This window comes from Bos grunniens, chromosome 29, assembly GCF_055505025.1.
Source record: "Bos grunniens cultivar Pamir isolate PY7600 chromosome 29, Bosgru_T2T1.0, whole genome shotgun sequence".
In the NCBI taxonomy this organism is placed as follows: domain Eukaryota; kingdom Metazoa; phylum Chordata; class Mammalia; order Artiodactyla; family Bovidae; genus Bos; species Bos grunniens.
The window spans coordinates 32,296,331-32,315,420 of NC_141193.1; the positions used below are offsets into that span (position 1 = coordinate 32,296,331).

Genomic DNA, 19,090 nt, shown 5'->3' on the forward strand with positions numbered 1-19,090 from the left:
AAAAGCATCTATTTCTGCTTTATTGACTATGCCAAAGCCTTTGACTGTGTGGATCACAATCAACTGTGGAAAATTCTGAAAGAGATGGGAATACCAGACCATTTGACCTGCCTCTTGAGAAACCTGTATGCAGGAGAGGAATCAACAGTTAGAACTGGACATGGAACAACAGACTGGTTCCAAATAGGAAAAGGAGTACATCAAGGCTGTATATTGTCACCCTGTTTATTTAACTTATATGCAGAGTACATTATGAGAAACGCTGGACTGGAAGAAACACAAGCTGGAATCAAGATTGCTGGGAGAAATATCAATAACCTCAGATATGCAGATGACACCACGCTTATGGCAGAAAGTGAAGAGGAACTAAAAAGCCTCTTAAGGAAAGTGAAAGAGGAGAGTGAAAAAGTTTCCTTAAAGCTCAACATTCAGAAAACGAAGATCATGGCATCCGGTCCCATCACTTCATGGGAAATAGATGGGGAAACAGTGGAAACTGTCCGACTTTATTTTTTCTGGGCTCCAAAATCACTGCAGATGGTGACTGCAGCCATGAAATTAAAAGATGCTTACTCCTTGGAAGGAAAGTTATGACCAACCTAGATAGCATATTCAAAAGCAGAGACATTACTTTGCCAACAAAGGTTCATCTAGTCAAGGCTATGGTTTTTCCAGTGGTCATGTATGGATGTGAGAGTTGAACTGTGAAGAAAGCTGAGCGCCGAAGAATTGATGCTTTTGAACTGTGGTGTTGGAGAAGACTCTTGAGAGTCCCTTGGACTGCAAGGAGATCCAACCAGTGCATTCTGAAGGAGATCAGCCCTGGGATTTCTTTGGAAGGAATGATGCTAAAGCTGAAACTCCAGTACTTCGGCCACCTCATGCGAAGAGTTGACTCACTGGAAAAGACTCTGATGCTGGGAGGGATTAGGGGCAGGAGGAGAAGGGGATGACAGAGGATGAGATGGCTGGATGACATCTCTGACTCAATGGACGTGAATCTCAGTGAACTCCGGGAGTTGGTGATGGACAGGGAGGCCTGGCGTGCTGCGATTCATGGGGTCGCAGAGTCAGACATTACTGAGCGACTGATCTGATCTGATCTGATCTGAGTAAGAAAAGTTGAGTTTGGAGTTGTTCATTTAGTGTAGGTTTAAAGAAGTATATTTTATACTTAATTATAATGTTCACATACAGTTATACAAGAATATGTTTAACATGCAACTGAACTCAGGTAGCTCTGTTGATCTCCAGGGATATTTGGAAGTCTAACAACAACACTTGGCCAAGATAAAGATGAAATATACTAGTTAATGAATTTTATTCCGATGTTGAAAACACAAAATTCCCTTGGGAGCACCCTGTACTAGCTTGTCTTCCTTGTTTATCATATACATATGTACTTACACAGCCTGGATTTAGCTACATGACCAGCAGGACATGAGTCCGTTCAGTGAACTCATTCACTGATTTCCCTGAAAAATTGTGTCTTTTACATATCTTAGGTAGTTTAAGTGTTCTTGCCTGGAGAATCCCTGGGACAAGGGAGCCTGGTGGGCTGCCGTCTGTGGGGTCGCACAGAGTTGGACACGACTGAAGCAACTTAGCAGCAGCAGGTGCTCATAACATAAAAACAATGCATGTTCTATGAGACCCACAAAGGACAAGTAGGGACTATGCCTAGATATCTTAAAAAGTGAAAGTCATGTCCAACTCTTTGCAACCCCATAGACTATACATTCCATGGAATTCTCCAGGCCAGAGTACTGGAGTCGGTAGCCTTTCCCTTCTCCAGGGGATCTTCCCAACCCAGGGATCGAACCCAGGTCTACCCGCATTGTGGGCAGATTCTTTACCTACTGAACCACAAGGGAAGCCCAAAATACTGGAGTGGGTAGCCTATCCCTTCTCCAGCACATCTTCTCAACCCAGGAATCAAACTGGGGTCTCCTGCATTGCAGGCAGATTCTTTAGCAGTTGAGCCACCAGGGAAGCCCTTGCTACTACAGAAGCCCTAACTGCTAAACACTGTTTGTACTAATTCTACTGTTAGTTTCTTTTTCCTTTCTTAAATTCTTACATGTGTATGCCCTACAAAGTCCCAAGAATCCTTTCAATTATGTAACTCGGTGTCATAACTTGTTACCTTGCTGCTGCTACTGCTGCTAAGTCGCTTCAGTCGTGTCCGACTCTGTGCGACCCCATAGACGGCAGCCCACCAGGCTCCCCTGTCCCTGGGATTCTCCAGGCAAGAACACAGGAGTGGGTTGCCATTTCCTTCTCCAATGCATGAAAGTGAAAAGTGAAAGTGAAGTCGCTCAGTTGTGTCTGACTCCCAGCGACCGCATGGACTGCAGCCCACCAGGCTCCTCCGTCCGTGGGATTTTCCAGGCAAGAGTACTGGAGTGGGATGCCATTGCCTTCTCCACCTTGTTACCTTAGTTATGACCAAACATACGTGAACTGGAATAACACCTGATAGTTTTATAACCAACTGCTGTGTTGAAACTTTCCTTTGTTAAAAAAAATGCAAGGCCAGAGGTACTACAGTACCAGTATGCCCTACATCATCTGTGTTTAGCACTGAATATAAGTAGTAAAAACAATACAAGATTTGAAAATTACAGAGTAAAAAGCTACCCTATGTAAATTCTTATGGTCATCAGACTCATAAAATTTTAAGTGGAAAATTCAGTTCTCATCAATGCTTAATTGAAAAGGTACTTCATTCTTGTCAGGCATACTCTTGATTAACTGTATACAATTACATATGAATCATATAATTTTTGATAAAATATATCAAAATATTGGCATTTGTGGAGGAGGAACTTTCAGAAGTACTGTAGAAAGTAAGTATATTTAGCAGTGATACCGCATTACATTAATTTCAACTCTCAATAGCAAAAGTTCATTTTCTTCAACCTAAAGAGATTAAAGAGAAACATCTTATATTCTCTGTGTGTATAATATATGCTATTATATATACTGTACAAATTAAGCCCGTGGTCATCTTAACAAAGATAAAACATTTGTCAAAATACAGCACACTTCATTGATTAAAACACTCAAAAATTAGTAATAATAGGGAATTTCCTTAATATTGAAAAAATGTATTTATGAAAAACACACAGCTAACATCATGTTTGATGGTGAAAGACTGAATATACCACAGTCGGACACGACTGAGCTACTGATATGATCTGATCTGATCTGAAGATTAAAAGCAAGGCAAAGATATCTGCTTCCATCACTTCTATTTGACAATATACCAGAGGGTCTTTCAGGGCAATTAGGTAGGAACAAGCAATACAAGTCAGACAAGAAAGGATGGAACACAATTATCTCCATTTACAATGGCATGATATTTTCTAAGAGAAATCTTAATATAAACACACAAACTAGACCTATTAAGTTTCAGTACACTGCTTGCAATGGTAGAAGATAAATATGAAAAATTGAAGTTCTATACACTAGCAATTAAAAATAAAAACTGAAATTAAAAATTCCATTTTTGATAGCATTAAAGAACAAATATTTAAGAATAAATTTAATTAAAGAGAATAATTATACACTGAAAATAACAAAATACTGTTGAAATAAATTCATCTTTGTTTACTTCAGTCTTTTATTTATAAATATATATACGAAATGGAATCTACTATCAAATTTTCCCCCACTTTTTCTGTTTTATACTCATTTTGTATAAGACTGTTGTGAAATAAAAATAAGACTACAACATGGATTAATTTGAGGTTAATATTATAGGAAACTAAAGATCACTACTATAAGGAAATTATCTTACTGAATTAATCAAATAGTTACTACAGTTCTCATAAAAATTCAGTAGTTAAAGGGTTAAGGATTTCTGCAGTCCTTGATCAAAAATAACATGTCTTGATCCTAAGGCAAACATTTTTCTTTGCAAATGTGAAATTGCAGAACACAGTTTCCCAGTTTTTCTTATTCTTATGTATCTACTTGAGAAAACAGATCAATTATAACTAACCTCAGGGAAATGGTTTGCTTTGGCCTACATCACACTTCTGTTTCTTAGTATTCTTTTCTCATGACCATACTAATGCTTGTAACATACAAAATATCTGCCTACTGCCAGAAGTCAGGATATGCTCATTTCAAACTGATCCTCTTACTCAAACAGCCAAAAAGCTTTCTTTCCCTTTTTCATCTGTTTTTTGGGGGTTTCACTTTAGGACTTTCAACAAAGAGGATGATAGAGTATGTCTTTTCATTCTAATTACAACAAAAGTGGAAAATTAAAAAAAGAAACAACTTTGGAGGGTCAAGATCTTTTTAAGGTTAAATGTGTAAATGCTTAATATATTCTTGTTGCTGTGAGAGTTAATCTTAACCAAAAACTTTTATTTATTACTCAACATATAAAAGCTTAATGTATATCATGAGGTTGGTAATGAAGCAACACTAGTAAAATACTTCTGCTATAGTAAACTACATCCTTGATCTGGCTACATAATGTTTATTTCAGGAAGATGTACTTTTACCTTTATGCTGTAAACACATTCACCACGTTTGTTAGAATTTACACAACACTGCATGTGGCCTAATTATCATTATATAATTGGTCTACTGCTACATCTTTGTCCCCTTATCAGTCAGAAAACATCATACTCTCTTTTTTCTTGCTTTACATTCTTCCCAGAGAATACTAGAAATTAAGTCTTTCTAGTATATTACAATCCAAACACTTAAATTCCATGCTTGCATGAAAATAGGAGCAGAACAACATACATTGCTAATTTTTTTTTTTTTTTAAGGCTCTATAGGGATTAGGACTTTGATTAACTAGGCAGCCTCAGTTCAGTTCAGTTCAGTTCAGTCGCTCAGTTGTGTCCAACTCTTTGTGACCCCATGAATCGCAGCACGCCAGGCCTCCCTGTCCATCACCAACTCCTGGAGTTCACTGAGACTCACATCCATCGAGTCAGTGATGCCATCCAGCCATCTCACCCTCTGTCGTCCCCTTCTCCTCCTGCCCCAATCCCTCCCAGCATCAGAGTCTTTTCCAATGAGTCAACTCTTTGCATGAGGTGGCCAAAGTACTGGAGTTTCAGCTTTAGCATCGTTCCTTCCAAAGAAATCCCAGGGCTGATCTCCTTCAGAATGGACTGGTTGGATCTCCTCGCAGTCCAAGGGACTCTCAAAAGTCTTCTCCAACATCACAGTTCAAAAGCATCAATTCTTCAGTGCTCAGATTTCTTTATGGTCCAACTCTCACATCCATACATGACCACTGGAGGCAGCCTCAGGGACCATTAAAACTCTGATCTGAAATCCCTCCAATTACAATTATTCTTTACTACTTTTAGTGTTTAGAGTCTAAAGAGTGTCTGTGCCTCCACAATTAAGAATCACTCTTTGTCTGGACAGCAACATGTAAAAGAATGAAATTATAACACTTCCTAACACCATGCATAAAGATAAACTCAAAATGGATTAAAGACCTAAATTTAGGACCAGAAACTACAAAACTCTTAGAGGAAAACATTGGCAGAACACTCTACGACATAAATCATAGCAAGATCCTCTGTGACTCATCTCTTAGAATAATGGAAATAAAAACAAAAATAAACAAGTGGGACCTAATTAAACCTAAAGGCTTTGTATAGCAAAGGACACTATAAACAAAGTGAAAAGATAACTCTCAGAATGGGAAAAAATAATAGCAAATGAAACAACTGATGAAGGATTAAGTTTCAAAAATATACAAGCAGCTCATACACATCAATACCAGGAAAAGAAACAATCCAATCAAGAAGTGGGGAAAAGACTGAAATAAGCATTTCTCCAAAGAAGACATACAGATGGCTAATAAACACATGAAAAGATGCTCAATATTGCTGATTACTAAGGAAATGCAAATCAGAACTACAATGAGATATCCCCTCATACTGGTCAGAATGGCCTCCATCATCAAAAAATCTACAAACAATAAATGCTGCAGAGGGTGTGGAGCACTGTTGGTGGGAATGCAAATAAATGCAAATTGACACAGCCACTATGGAGAAGACTATGGGGATTCCTTTAAAAACTAGGAATAAAACCACCATATGACCCAGCAATCCAAGTCAAAAAGAGAAAAATAAATATCTCATGCTAATGCATATATATGGAATCTAGAAAGATGCCGCTGATGAACCTATTTACAGAGCAGCAATGGAGACAAAGACATTGAAAACAGACTTACGGACATAGCTGTGGCGGGGGAAGGAGTGGGTGGGAGGTATGGAGAGAGTAACATGGAAATATACACTACCATATGTAAAATAGATAGCCAATGGGAATTTGCTCTATGACTCAGGGAACTCAAACTGGCCCTCAGTAACAACCTAAGGGGTGGGATGGGGAGGGAGGTGAGAGGGATGTTCAAGTGGGAGGGTACATAGGTAAAACTATGGCTGATTTATGTTGATGTTTGGTAGAAACCAACACAATATTGTAAAACAATTATCCTTTAATTAGCAATAAATAAATTTAAAAAAGAATCACTGTTTTTGAGGTGCAGAGTGTGGTAGTGGTTATTGGGTGGTGGTGGTAGTGGTGGTCTAGAAAGTTCATTATCTACGTCTACACATAAGAATTATCTTAGAATATTGGAAATAAAAGCAAAAATAAACAAATGGGACCTAATTAAAATTAAAAGCTCTGCACAACAAAGGAAACTATAAGCAAGGTGAAAAGACAGCCTTCAGAATGGGAGAAAATAATAGCAAATGAAGCAACTGACAAACAACCAATCTCAAAAATATACAAGCAACTCCTGAAGCTCAATTCCAGAAAAATAAATGACCCAATCAAAAAATGGGCCAAAGAACTAAATAGACATTTCTCCAAAGAAGACATACAGATGGCTAACAAAAACATGAAAAGATGCTCAACATCACTCATTATCAAGGAAATGCAAATCAAAACCACAATGAGGTACCATTTCATGCCAGTCAGAATGGCTGCTCTCCAAAAGTCTACAAGCAATAAATACTGGAGAGGGTGTGGAGAAAAGGGAACCCTCTTACACTGTTGGTGGGAATGCAAACTAGTACAGCCACTATGGAGAACAGTGTGGAGGTTCCTTAAAAAACTGGAAATAGAAGTGCCTTATGATCCAGCAATCCCACTGCTGGGCATACACACTGAGGAAACCAGAAGGGAAAGAGACACGTGTACCCCAATGTTCATCACAGCACTGTTTATAATAGCCAGGACATGGAAGCAACCTAGATGTCCATCAGCAGATGAATGGATAAGAAAGCAGTGGTACATATACACAATGGAGTATTACTCAGCCATTAAAAAGAATACATTTGAATCAGTTCTAATGAGGTGGATGAAACTGGAGCCTATTATACAGAGTGAAGTAAGCCAGAAATAAAAACACCAATACAGTATACTAATGCATATATATGGAATTTAGAAAGATGGTAACGATAACCCTGTATGCGAGACAGCAAAAGAGACACAGATGTATAGAACAGTCTTTTGGACTCTGTGGGAGAGGGAGAGAGGGGGATGATTTGGGAGAATGGCATTGAAACATGTATAATATCATAATATAAATGAATCACCAGTCCAGCTTTGATGCAGGATACAGGATGCTTGGGGCTGGTGCACTGGGACGACCCAGAGGGATGGTATGGGGAGGGAGGTGGGAGGGGAATTCAGGATGGGGAGCACATGTACACCCGTGGCGGATTCATGTTGATGTATGGCAAAACCAATACAATATTGTAAAGTAATTAGCTTCCAATTAAAATAAATAAATTTAAATTAAAAAAATTATCTTGGGTAGGTTTTGTACTTAAATTCTGATTACATCAGACATGGCTGATTCTAGGTGTCTAAAGTTAAGGCTTGGGAATCTCTTTGTTTTAAAACATCTACAAGAATTTTTGTGAAACAAGTATGTAAACTAGCATTTAAGGAAAAAATTATCTGGATTCCACTAAACCTGTTGTCTCTGATCAGTTTACTAAGTACATTTTATTGTACTTTTATTTGTTTTATTTTACTTTTATTATTTTCATTGTATTTTTTACATTTTAATGTACTTACTAAGTACATGTTATTGTACATTTCAAAAGAACCGTGTACTCTGCTTCTTAGGAGTAAAAATTCACTTATAGCCTTTACCTTGAAGTACTTTCTAGCTAATCATAAGTAAAATAAAAGAAAGACAAAGCAAGGACTGCATCATCTTTTGCATTATTTTCTTTTTTATAATTTTTATGAATAAACTAGTCTTTTTCAGGACCAAGTTATAAAGTCAATATTAACCAATATTAAAAGGGAAAGAGATGATACATTTTTAAACAAGGTCTGCCCAGAATAATTTATACATCAGCAATCCAGACAGATTATATGACTTTTCCAAAGTCACAGTCCTTCATGACTTCAGAATCAGGACTTAAACTCTTTTGGATATTAGTTCAACACACCTCTTATCATACCATACTGTTTATTATATAATTAAAGAATTATAGGATTTATCTCTTCAGATTTTTCTATGATATCAAAAATCCAATAATTCTTTTCAAAATATAATTGACATGACTATCCTATCCAAAAGAAATAGAGCAGTTTGGAAATTCAAATCTGTAATTTGAGGTTTCAACCTTAACTATTTAGTTACGTAAGTTTTCTTCCCACATCCCTCCTGGCACAGTGTCTTCAGGCCCATCCACCCTTTATTTTAAAGCTCCACCATAATTTATTAACACTTTTATCAAGTAACTGAACGTTATCTTATGTCATTCTTCACCCTTCTGAAATGACTTGCTATTTTTAGGAAGTATTTATAAGAAACATAAGCTTCTCAAAAGTGGTTCATTATATGGAAAACATACCTATTTTGCCTTTTATATCCTTTTTAAACAACTTTACTGAGTAGTACCAAAAAGAATAATTCACACCAATTACCATACTGTAGTTTCAAGAAATGGCAAAATGCTTTAGTGATCCATACATATCATGTTGAAAGAAATTTCTAATATTTGTTCCCACAGTCATCTTATGAAATTGTATTTTCATAGTAAAAGTTCTCTAGACTATAAACTCTGACAAATGATTGCTTCTTCTCTACAGAGCCTCTTAAGTCATAGAGGTGTTTATAGCACTGAGTAACTGGCAGTATTTGAAAACAATTTTCACACATTTGGCATTTATAGCAGACAAACTGCCCCATGAGCACTGTATCTGGGACTGTTCCTAAAAAGATAATTTGATAATTTTACTTTTAATATTCCTTGGGAAATTAGAACCTAGTCAATAATAATTACTTTTTATCTAAGTCACACTAAATGGATTATTTATAGCAAATTAAGTATGTTGCAGCTTGGAACAGATGGAAAAGATCTAACAAATATTTCACTGGAAGAGAATAAATTGACCCTAACATGGGTTCATGAGACACAAGGGAAATTTGAGGGAGTTGATTCTGTGTATGTGAACAAAACACATTTATATTATGATGACATATTTATAACTTGTGAATATATATATTCCTATTGCTAGTGTTATTAAAAAGCAATAGAAATGCATTTTATGAGAAAAATAGTTGCTTGGAAAAGGGTATTTGTACTCAACCAAATCTTAAAGGTAGAAGTTGACCCATGTATTGAAAAATCTTCTGTTGGCCTCTCTAAATAAATACTAACCTTTTTTATTTTATTTTACTTTTTTTTTCTGTACTCTGTACCCAGGACAGTTGAATAGTATGCAGATATCAGTGACACCCTGGCTGTTTGGGTTTGACCAATGGAGAACACTAACAATATACAGCAAAGAGAAAGAACTAAGGACAGCATATTTGTTTCTCCAGGTTCCTTCCTGCAGGGCTGCCTGGGAAATCTTGATCATCCTTTGAGCAAAAATCACAGACCCTTCAAGATGGTTTTATCCACAAAGATCTGTCTCCACGTTCAGATAATTGCTGCCTGCCTTTACCCATGGGGTGGTGACCATGACCTGCTTGTTAGAATCCCCTTTGTACGTTACTGTAGCTTGTAGCTTATCTATAACCTACCCACCCCTCTGGAAGCTGTTCCTTTACATGCACTGTCCATAAATTATCCAAATTTGAGTATGCCATCTGTTTCTTGTCATGACAGTGAATGATACAAACTATGTCCTTTGCTTTGTTTAATCACTAAATGGAGCTCATTATGTTATTCATTTTTCTGCCCTTTCTTCCCACAACTATTCCTTTAATTTCCCCTGTCCTACTGCTCCAATGAGCTTCCCTGGTGGCTCAGACAGTAAAGCATATATCCACATGATATCAAAGTCTGAAACTGGTGTCCTTACATTTTTTCATATCTTTTGTCTTCCATCTGATACTTACGATTGATATAACTTTCTGTGTTTTTTTGTTTGTTTGTTTGTTTGTTTAGGGGGATTTCTCATCTTGGAACAGCTTTACTCCTTGCTTTCCAGGAAAATTTCTATTTTCATTTAAAATACAAACTCAGATAAAATGCCTTCCAGTGAGCTGACCCTGAAGCAGTCACCCATGCCTAGTGTAACTATTGATATTGAGTCCCATCCTGCTTCAGAATCCCATTCTTGCTTCTATCTGTTTGGGGTTGTATTTTGTTTGTTTGCACAGCATACTTCCTCAACCAGACACAGAACTCTTCAAGGCAAAAAATGCTTATTCATTTCCTATCTCAGAGGTTTATCAAAGTACTCGAGAAAGTTAAAGTGCCTGATGAATGTTTTTTAATTAGAGTTACTTCAGTATCTTGTTTAGTTATTTTTCATGCAACATACTCAAGCTGTCAGAATTCATAGGCCCTAACTTCCAAGACTAAGGACGTGTACTTCTTACCTTAGGGAAGTGATGAGATGGGGAGGAGGTTTACAGAAGAAACACATGAACAAACATAAGCGGGACAGTTCTTCCAAACTCTCCAACTGTGACAAAATCTAGTGCTGTAAGTAATGTTATGGACAATTCTTGCAAATCTCTTTCTAACTTCATCATTTCAACATCACTAAATCAGTTTGGTCTCAAAATTCTGGTACTTCAAATGATGAGTTACATTTATGAATTATTTGCACTCAACTGTATAGGCTGGCTTCCTTGGTGGTAAAGAACCCGCCTGCCAATGCAGGAGATGTGGGTTCGGTCCCTGGGTTGGAAAGATCCCCTAGTAGTAAATGGCCACCCACTCCAGTATTCTTGCCTGGGAAATACCAAGGATAGAGGAGCTTGGTGGGCTACAGCTCACAGGGTCCCAAGGGAGTCAGATACGACTCAGCAATTAAACAAAAAACAACAGTATAGACAATACCTGGACACAGCTTCCTAGTGAGTTCACCGGGTTCTACTTTGCATACTATTTTCCTCAAGTAATACAGGCTAAGTTGGTGTCATAGTTTGACAACAGCATGATTTACTTTGGCAATACACATTCTCCTTTGATGCTCTGTTCTTGCAGGCTCTACTTGGACGACATACTCATGGGAAATGGAACATCTTACAGACTTAACATCCCTTTTGTTGTTTTTAAATACAATAGTAGTAGTAGTGTTAGTCACACAGTCGTGTTCAACTCTGCGACCTCACAGAATGTAGCCCACCAGGCTCCTTTTCTATGGGATTCTCCAGGCAAGAATTCTGGAGGGGTTGCCATTCTCTTCTCCAGAGGGTCTTCCGACCCAGGGATTGAACCTGGGTCTCTTGCATTGCAGGCAGATTCTTTACCATCTGAAATACAGGGAAGTCCCTTAAATAAATAGTTCTAAATTTTAAAAAGTGCTCTACTTGTAACAACTGAAGCAAATAATTTACACGTGACAAATTTGCATGAGGCATTCCAGAGCCACAGCCCTGTCTAAATTGCCCAAAATCATCCAGTCTAAACTGAGATGGCAATCATCTCTGACCACCTACCCTCACCAGGCCCCATTTTTATACCCAGAACTATGCATTTTAATGTTGGCCTAAGAGTGGAGCATGGTTTAGCAACTAAACACATCATTTAATCCTTCTCAGATGAGTTCAGTTACTCAGTCGTGTCCAGCTCTTTGTGATCCCATGGAATGCAGCACGTGAGGCCTCCCTGTCCATCACCAACTCCGGGAATTTATCCAAACTCATGTCCATCGAGTTGGTGATGCCATCCAACCATCTCATCCTCTGTTGTCCCTTTCTCTCTTGCTTTCAATATTTCCCAGCATCAGGGTCTTTTCAAAGTAGTCAGTTCTTCACATCAGGTGGCCAAAGTATTGGAGTTATGGCTTCAACATCAGTCCTTCCAATGAACACCCAGGACTGATCTCCTTTAGGATGGACTGGTTGGATCTCCTTGCAGTCCAAGGGACTCTCAAGAGTCTTCTCCAATACCACAGTTCAAAAATATCAATTCTTCAGCACTTAGCTTTCTATATGGTCCAACTCTCGCTTCCCTACATGACTAATGGAAAAACTATAGATTTAACTAGACAGACCTTTGTTGGCAAAGTAATGTCTCTGCTTTTTAATATGCTGTTTAGGTTGGTCATAACTCTCCTTCCAAGGAGTAAGCGTCTTTTAATTTCATGGCTGCAGTCACCATCTGCAATGATTTTGGAGCCCCCAAAAATAAAGTCATCACTGTTTCCAGTTTCCCCATCTATTTGCCATGAAGTGATGAGACCAGATGCCATGATCTTAGTTTAATGAATGTTGAGCTTTAAGCCAACTTTTTCACTCTCCTCTTTCACTTTCATCAAGAGGCTCTTTAGTTCTTCACTTTCTGCCATAAGGGTGGTGTCATCTGCATATCTGAGGTTATTGGCATTTCTCCCAGCAATCTAGATTCCAGCTTGTGCTTCTTCCAGCCCAGCGTTTCTCATGATGTACTCTGCACAGAAGTTATATAAGTAGGGTGACAATATACAGCCTTGACGTACTCCTTTTCCTATTTGGAACCACTCTGTTGTTCCATGTCCAGTTCTAACTTGCTTCCTGACCTGCATACAGGTTTCTCAAGAGGCAGGTCAGGTGCTCTGGTATTCCCATCTCTTTCAGAATTTTCCACAGTTTATTGTGATCTACACAGTCAAAGGCTTTGACATAGTCAATAAAGCAGAAATAGATGTTTTTCTGGAACTCTCTTGCTTTTTCCATGATCCAGCGGATGTTGGCAATTTGATCTCTGGTTCCTCTGCCTTTTCTAAAACCAGCTTGAACATCTGGAAATTCATGGTTCACATATGGCTGAAGCTTGGCTTGGAGAATTTTGAGCATTACTTTACTAGCATGTGAGATGAGTGCAACTGTGCGGTAGTTTGAGCATTCTTTGGCATTGCCTTTCTTTGGGATTGGGATGAAAACTGACATTTTCCAGTCCTGTGGCCACTGCTGAGTTTTCCAAATTTGCTCGTATATTGACTGCAGCACTTTCACAGCATCATCTTTTAGGATTTGAAATAGCTCAACCCGGAATTCCATCACCTCCACTAGCTTTGTTCGTAGTGATGCTTCCTAAAGCCCAGGATGTCTGCTTTAGGTGAGTGATCACACCATCATGATTATCTGGGTCATGAAGCTTTCTTTTTTTACAGTTCTACTGTGTATTCTTGCCACTTCTTCTTAATATCTTCTACTTCTGTTAGGTCCATACCATTTCTGTCCTTTATTGAGACCATCTTTGCATGAAATGTTCCCATGGTATCTCTAATTTTCTTGAAGAGATCTCTAGTCTTTCTCATTCTATCGTTTTCCTCTATTTCTTTGCATTGATCACTGAGGAGGGCTTTCTTATCTCTCCTTGCTATTCTTTAAAACTCTGCATTCAGATGGGTATGTCTTTCCTTTTCTCCTTTGCTTTTCATTTCTCTTCTTTTCACAGGTATTTGTAAGTCCTCCTCAGACAGCCATTTGGCTTTTTCTCATTTCTTTTTCTTGGGGATGGTCTTGATCCGTGTCTCCTGTACAGTGTCATGAACTCCATCCACAGCTCATCAGGCACTCTATCAGATCTAGTCCCTTAAATCTATTTCTCACTTACCCTGTATAATCGCAAGGGATTTGATTTAGGTCATACCTGAATGGCCTAGTGGTTCCCCCTACTTTCTTTGGTTTAAGTCTGAATTTGGCAATAGGAGTTCACAATCTGAGCCACAGTCAGTTCCCAGTCTTGTTTTTGCTGACTGTATAGAGCTTCTCCATCTTTGGCTGCAAAGAATATAATCAATCTGATTTTGGTGTTGACCATCTGGTGACATCCATGTGTAGAGTCTTCTCTTGTGTTGTTGGAAGAGGCTGTTTGCTATAACCAGTGAGTTCTCTTGGCAAAACTCTATTAGCCTTTGCCCTGATTCATTCTGTACTCCAAGGCCAAAATCCTTCTACTTCTATTCGGTTAAGTTATAATGAATCTGGCAAAGAAGACTTTCTATAAACTCCCTACTTCATGGTCCTGACCTTTGATAAAAGATCAGAAGTAATTATTTAACATCTATAAATAATTTTTGAAAATGTTATAGTGTCAAAACCTAAGAATGCTTATTCCAGATCATATTTTTCATTATATGATTTCAAAGGAAATATTTCTCCTCACCAGAGGTAGCTTAAGTAACAGTGTAATTTAAAATATTGTTTTATTACTTTTTCCACATTAAAACTATAAGAATTAGAAACTTCCTCACCTCCTACATTCAGTTAATTGAAGAAGAGAATGATCAATTTAATGCTTATTGGAACAGAGAGACAAACTTTAAACTCTACAGTCCATCTCCACACACACATATACATTGAAAGTTGAAATAAATTTTATTGGTGCTCTTATCTGGTTTTTCTACGTGTTATGTGAAAAAACTTGATGAATTCAGTTATAAGCTTCTACTCCTATACTCTGTGTGTGTGTGTATGTGTGTGTGTGTGTGTATTCGTATATATTCTTTTCCAAAGCTCTTCTCCACCCAGTCCTCTCTTCAGCTTTACTCTTCATAAAATCTTGCTTTGAAAAAAAAATCTATTAAACATAACAAAATTTTCTTGTTGATGACCTCAGGCTTTCAAAAGCACAATTCTCTTCCATATTTTCTGGAAAACAAATGCATCTGTTAATGAAGAACTGTTCATAATGCCTGATGCAATATATTTAGTGTCTGAAAAGCTCTGAAGAAAGCACTTTTCTTCTAAGTCATGAGTAAATTCTAGGCCTATAAACAGCAGCAAAGGTGGACATGAGAGAGCAAGAGAGAGATGATACAGGTATAGACATAGATTGATAGACACAATATACATACATATATATATACACATATGTGTGTGCTAAGTCACTTCAGTCATGTCTGACTTTTGCAACCCTATGGACTGTAGCTCACTAGAATCCTCTGTCCATGGGATTCTCCAAACAAGAATTCTGGAGTGGGTTACCATGTCCTCCTCCAGGGGATCTTCCTCATATGTATATACAAGGACATATAGATACACACACATATTTCCATTATTTATTTCTGAAATCAAATGGACTTGGGAAAAAATGGTATAGAGAATATCACATCTAAGCATGATGCATTTAACAGTTGTGTAAAAAGCGAAAACTAACATCATTTGAAAGACCTCACCATTCCTTCGGATTTTAGAAACAATTTAATTGAGTTTGCATCTAAAATGGGAGAATCAACATAACAAACTCATGATGTAAACACCAGTCTCAAATGCAAAATGGTGGTTTGCTAATGGGGCATTTAATAGAAAGCAACAACAATATTTTGGCTTTTACTGCAACCTATAACACGTTTATTCTCCAAGCCAGGCTTCAGCAATATGTGAACCATGAATTTCCAGATGTTCAAGCTGGTTTTAGAAAAGGCAGAGGAATTAGAGTTCAAATTGCCAACATCTGCTGGATCATCAAAAAAGCAAGAGAGTTCCAGAAGAACATCTATTTCTGCTATATTGACTATGCCAAAGTCTTTGATTGTGTAGATCACAATAAACTGTGGAAAATTCTGAAAGAGATGGGAATACCAGATCAGCTGACCTGCCTCTTGAGAAATCTGTATGCAGGTCAGGAAGCAACAGTTAGAACTGGACATGGAACAATAGACTGGTTCCAAATAGGAAAAGGAGTACGTCAAGGCTGTATATTGTCACCCTGCTTATTTAACTTCTGTGCAGAGTACATCATGAGAAATGCTGGGCTGGAAGAAGCACAAGCTGGAATCAAGATTGCTGGGAGAAATGCCAATAACCTCAGATATGCAGATGACACCACCCTTACGGCAGAAAGTGAAGAAGAACTAAAGAGCCTCTTGATGAAAGTGAAAGAGGAGAGTGAAAAAGTTGGCTTAAAACTCAACATTCAGAAAACTAAGATCATGGCATCTGGTCTCATCAGTTCAGTTCAGTTCAGTTGCTCAGTCATGTCTGCCTTTTTGTGACCCCATGAATCACAGCACACCAGGCCTCCCTGTCCATCACCAACTCCCGGAGTTCACTCAAACTCATGTCCATCGAGTTAGTGATGCCATCCAGCCATCTCATCCTCTGTCGTCCCCTTCTCCTCCTGCCCCCAATCCCTCCCAGCACCAGTGTCTTTTCCATTGAGTCAACTCTTCGCATGAGGTGGCTAAAGTATTGGAGTTTCAGCTTTAGCATCAGTCCTTCCAATGAACACCCAGGACTGATCTCCTTAAGGATGGCCTGGCTGGATCTCCTTGCAGTCCAAGGGACTCTCAAGAGTCTTCTCCAACACCACAGTTCAAAAGCATCAATTCTTCGGCGCTCAGCTTTCTTCACAGTCCAACTCTCACATCCATACATGACCACAGGAAAAACCATAGCCTTGACTAGATGGACCTTTGTTGGCAAAGTAATGTCTCTGCTTTTTAATATGCTGTCTAGGTTGGTCATAGCTTTTCTTCCAAGGAGCAAGTGTCTTTTTATTTCATGGCTGTAGTCACCATCTGCAGTGATTTTGGAGCCCCAAAAAATAAAGTCTGACACTGTTTCCACTGTTTCCTCATCTATTTCCCATGAAGTGATGGGACCAGATGCCATGATCTTTGTTTTCTGAATGTTGAGCTTTAAGCCAAATTTTTCACTCTACTCTTTCACTTTCATCAAGAGGCTTTTTAGTTCCTCTTCACTTTCTGCCATAAGGGTGGTGTCATCTGCATATCTGAGGTTATTGATATTTCTCCCGGCAGTCTAGATTTCAGCTTGTGCTTCATCCAGTCCAGCGTTTCTCATGATGTACTCTGCATATAAGTTAAATAAGCAGGGTGACAATATACAGTCTTGATGTACTCCTTTTCCTATTTGGATCTGGTCTCATCACTTCATGGCAAATAGATGGCGAAGCTGGAAACAGTGGTGACTTTATTTTGGGGGGGCTCCAAAATCATTGCAGATGGTGACTGCAGCTATGAAATTAAAAGACACTTACTCCTTGGAAGGCAAGTTATGACCAACCTAGACAGCATATTCAAAAACAGAGACATTACTTTGCTAACAAAGGTCTGTCTAGACAAAGCTATGGTTTTTCCATTAGTCATGTAGGGAAGCAAGAGTTGTATCACAAAATAGCTGAGCACTGAAGAACTGATGGGTTTTTTTTTTTTTATTGCCTTTCGAAAGAAAGATTTATTTTTTTAATTTAAATTTATTTATTTTAATTGGAGGCTAATTACTTTACAATATTGTATTGGTTTGCCATACATCAGAAGACTCTTGAGAGTCCTTTGGATTGCAAGGAGATCCAACCAGTCCATCCTAAAGGAGATAAGTCCTGAATATTCATTGGAAGGGCTGATGCTAAAGCCGAAACTCCAATACTCTGGTCACCTGATGCAAAGAACTGAGTCACTGGAAAAGACTCTGATGCTGGGAAAGATTGAAGGCAGAAGGAGAAGTTGAGATGGTTGGATGGCATCACTGACTCAATGGATTGAGTTTGAGCAAGCTCTGGGTATTGGTGATGGACAGGAAAGCCTGGTGTGCTGCAATCCATGGGGTGGCAAAGTGTCAGACACTACTGAACAACTGAACTGAGCTGACTGATATACAGATATTTACTTCTGCTTATTCCTTCAACCAGAATTTCTTTCCACTTATCCTACTTATTCAGAGCCTACCAATTCTATACAACTTACTACTTGATCTATGTCTTATTTAAAGCATTATCCTTTTGGAAGTCATAATATTCCATCAAAGTTTCAAATCTAAATCATTTGGAAAGCAGCTATGCTTACCACTATTCCACCAATGCTCAAAAGTGTAAATTCTTTGAAGCTTAAATTTTTGCCCATTATTTACTTTATGCTGGCATCTCTCCACTCCTCAGTGTCCATTACAACACTATAGACAAACGTCTAAACATAAAAATTCTATTTTAAAACAGATTATAGGTGTAAAACACCTAGCAAGGAAACAGGTGTATATTAATTAAATAATTTGCTTAAAGTAAATATCATTTAATTCTCAAAATTTGAGTATCAGATTTCCCTAAACATTTTTTGGTATTCTACCTAATTGTTTACAGAACAGTAATCAGGGGAATGTGCTTCACAGGTGGAACAGTGAATCTACCTGCAATGCAAGAGACGTGAGTTCAATCCCTGGATCAGGAAGATCCCCTCGAGTAGGAAATTGCCACCCACGCCAGTCTTCTTGCCTGGAAAATTCCATGGACAGAGGAGCCTGGTGGGCTACAGTCCATGAGGTCTCAAAGAGCCAGACAAAACTGAGCACACATGCATGCAAATGAGGGAAGAGGGAAGAAAGCTGACACATAACAATAGTTTTATTTCAAGTATAATTTATAGTGAAATGATATCTTTAAGGTATTGAAAACAGATATATAAGCACATATGTATATTAATATATGTATGCATATACACACATAAACAGTCATTGAAGATCTACACAATGAAAATGAAAATATATGATGAAAGTATCTTTCAAATTATGAAAATGAAAGTAAAAGTGTTTGTTGCTCAGTTGTGTTCGACTCTTTTTGCAATCCTGTGGACTGTATAGGCTTCCAGGTGCCTCTGTCCATGGAATTTTCTAGGCAAGAATATTGGAGTGAGTAGTCATTCCCTTCTCCAGGGCATCTTT

At 38.1% G+C, this 19,090-nt stretch overlaps 1 long non-coding RNA gene across 14 annotated transcripts in view; it reads right to left on the bottom strand.

Annotated features, from left to right (window-relative positions):
• The window catches only part of LOC147342470 (uncharacterized), a 294,857-nt gene that overhangs the window by 150,551 nt on the left and 125,216 nt on the right, over positions 1 to 19,090 (bottom strand). For 4 of the 14 annotated variants that reach the window (XR_015158130.1, XR_015158133.1, XR_015158136.1 and 1 more), the window contains one exon: positions 14,773 to 15,064. The exons of 7 other annotated variants lie outside the window; for them this stretch is intronic. This is a non-coding gene — a long non-coding RNA (uncharacterized LOC147342470). Of the gene's footprint in view, positions 1 to 14,772; positions 15,065 to 15,469; positions 15,979 to 19,090 lie in introns of those variants that run through there. 3 more of the 14 variants (XR_015158134.1, XR_015158137.1, XR_015158142.1) reach the window with 1 other exon arrangement.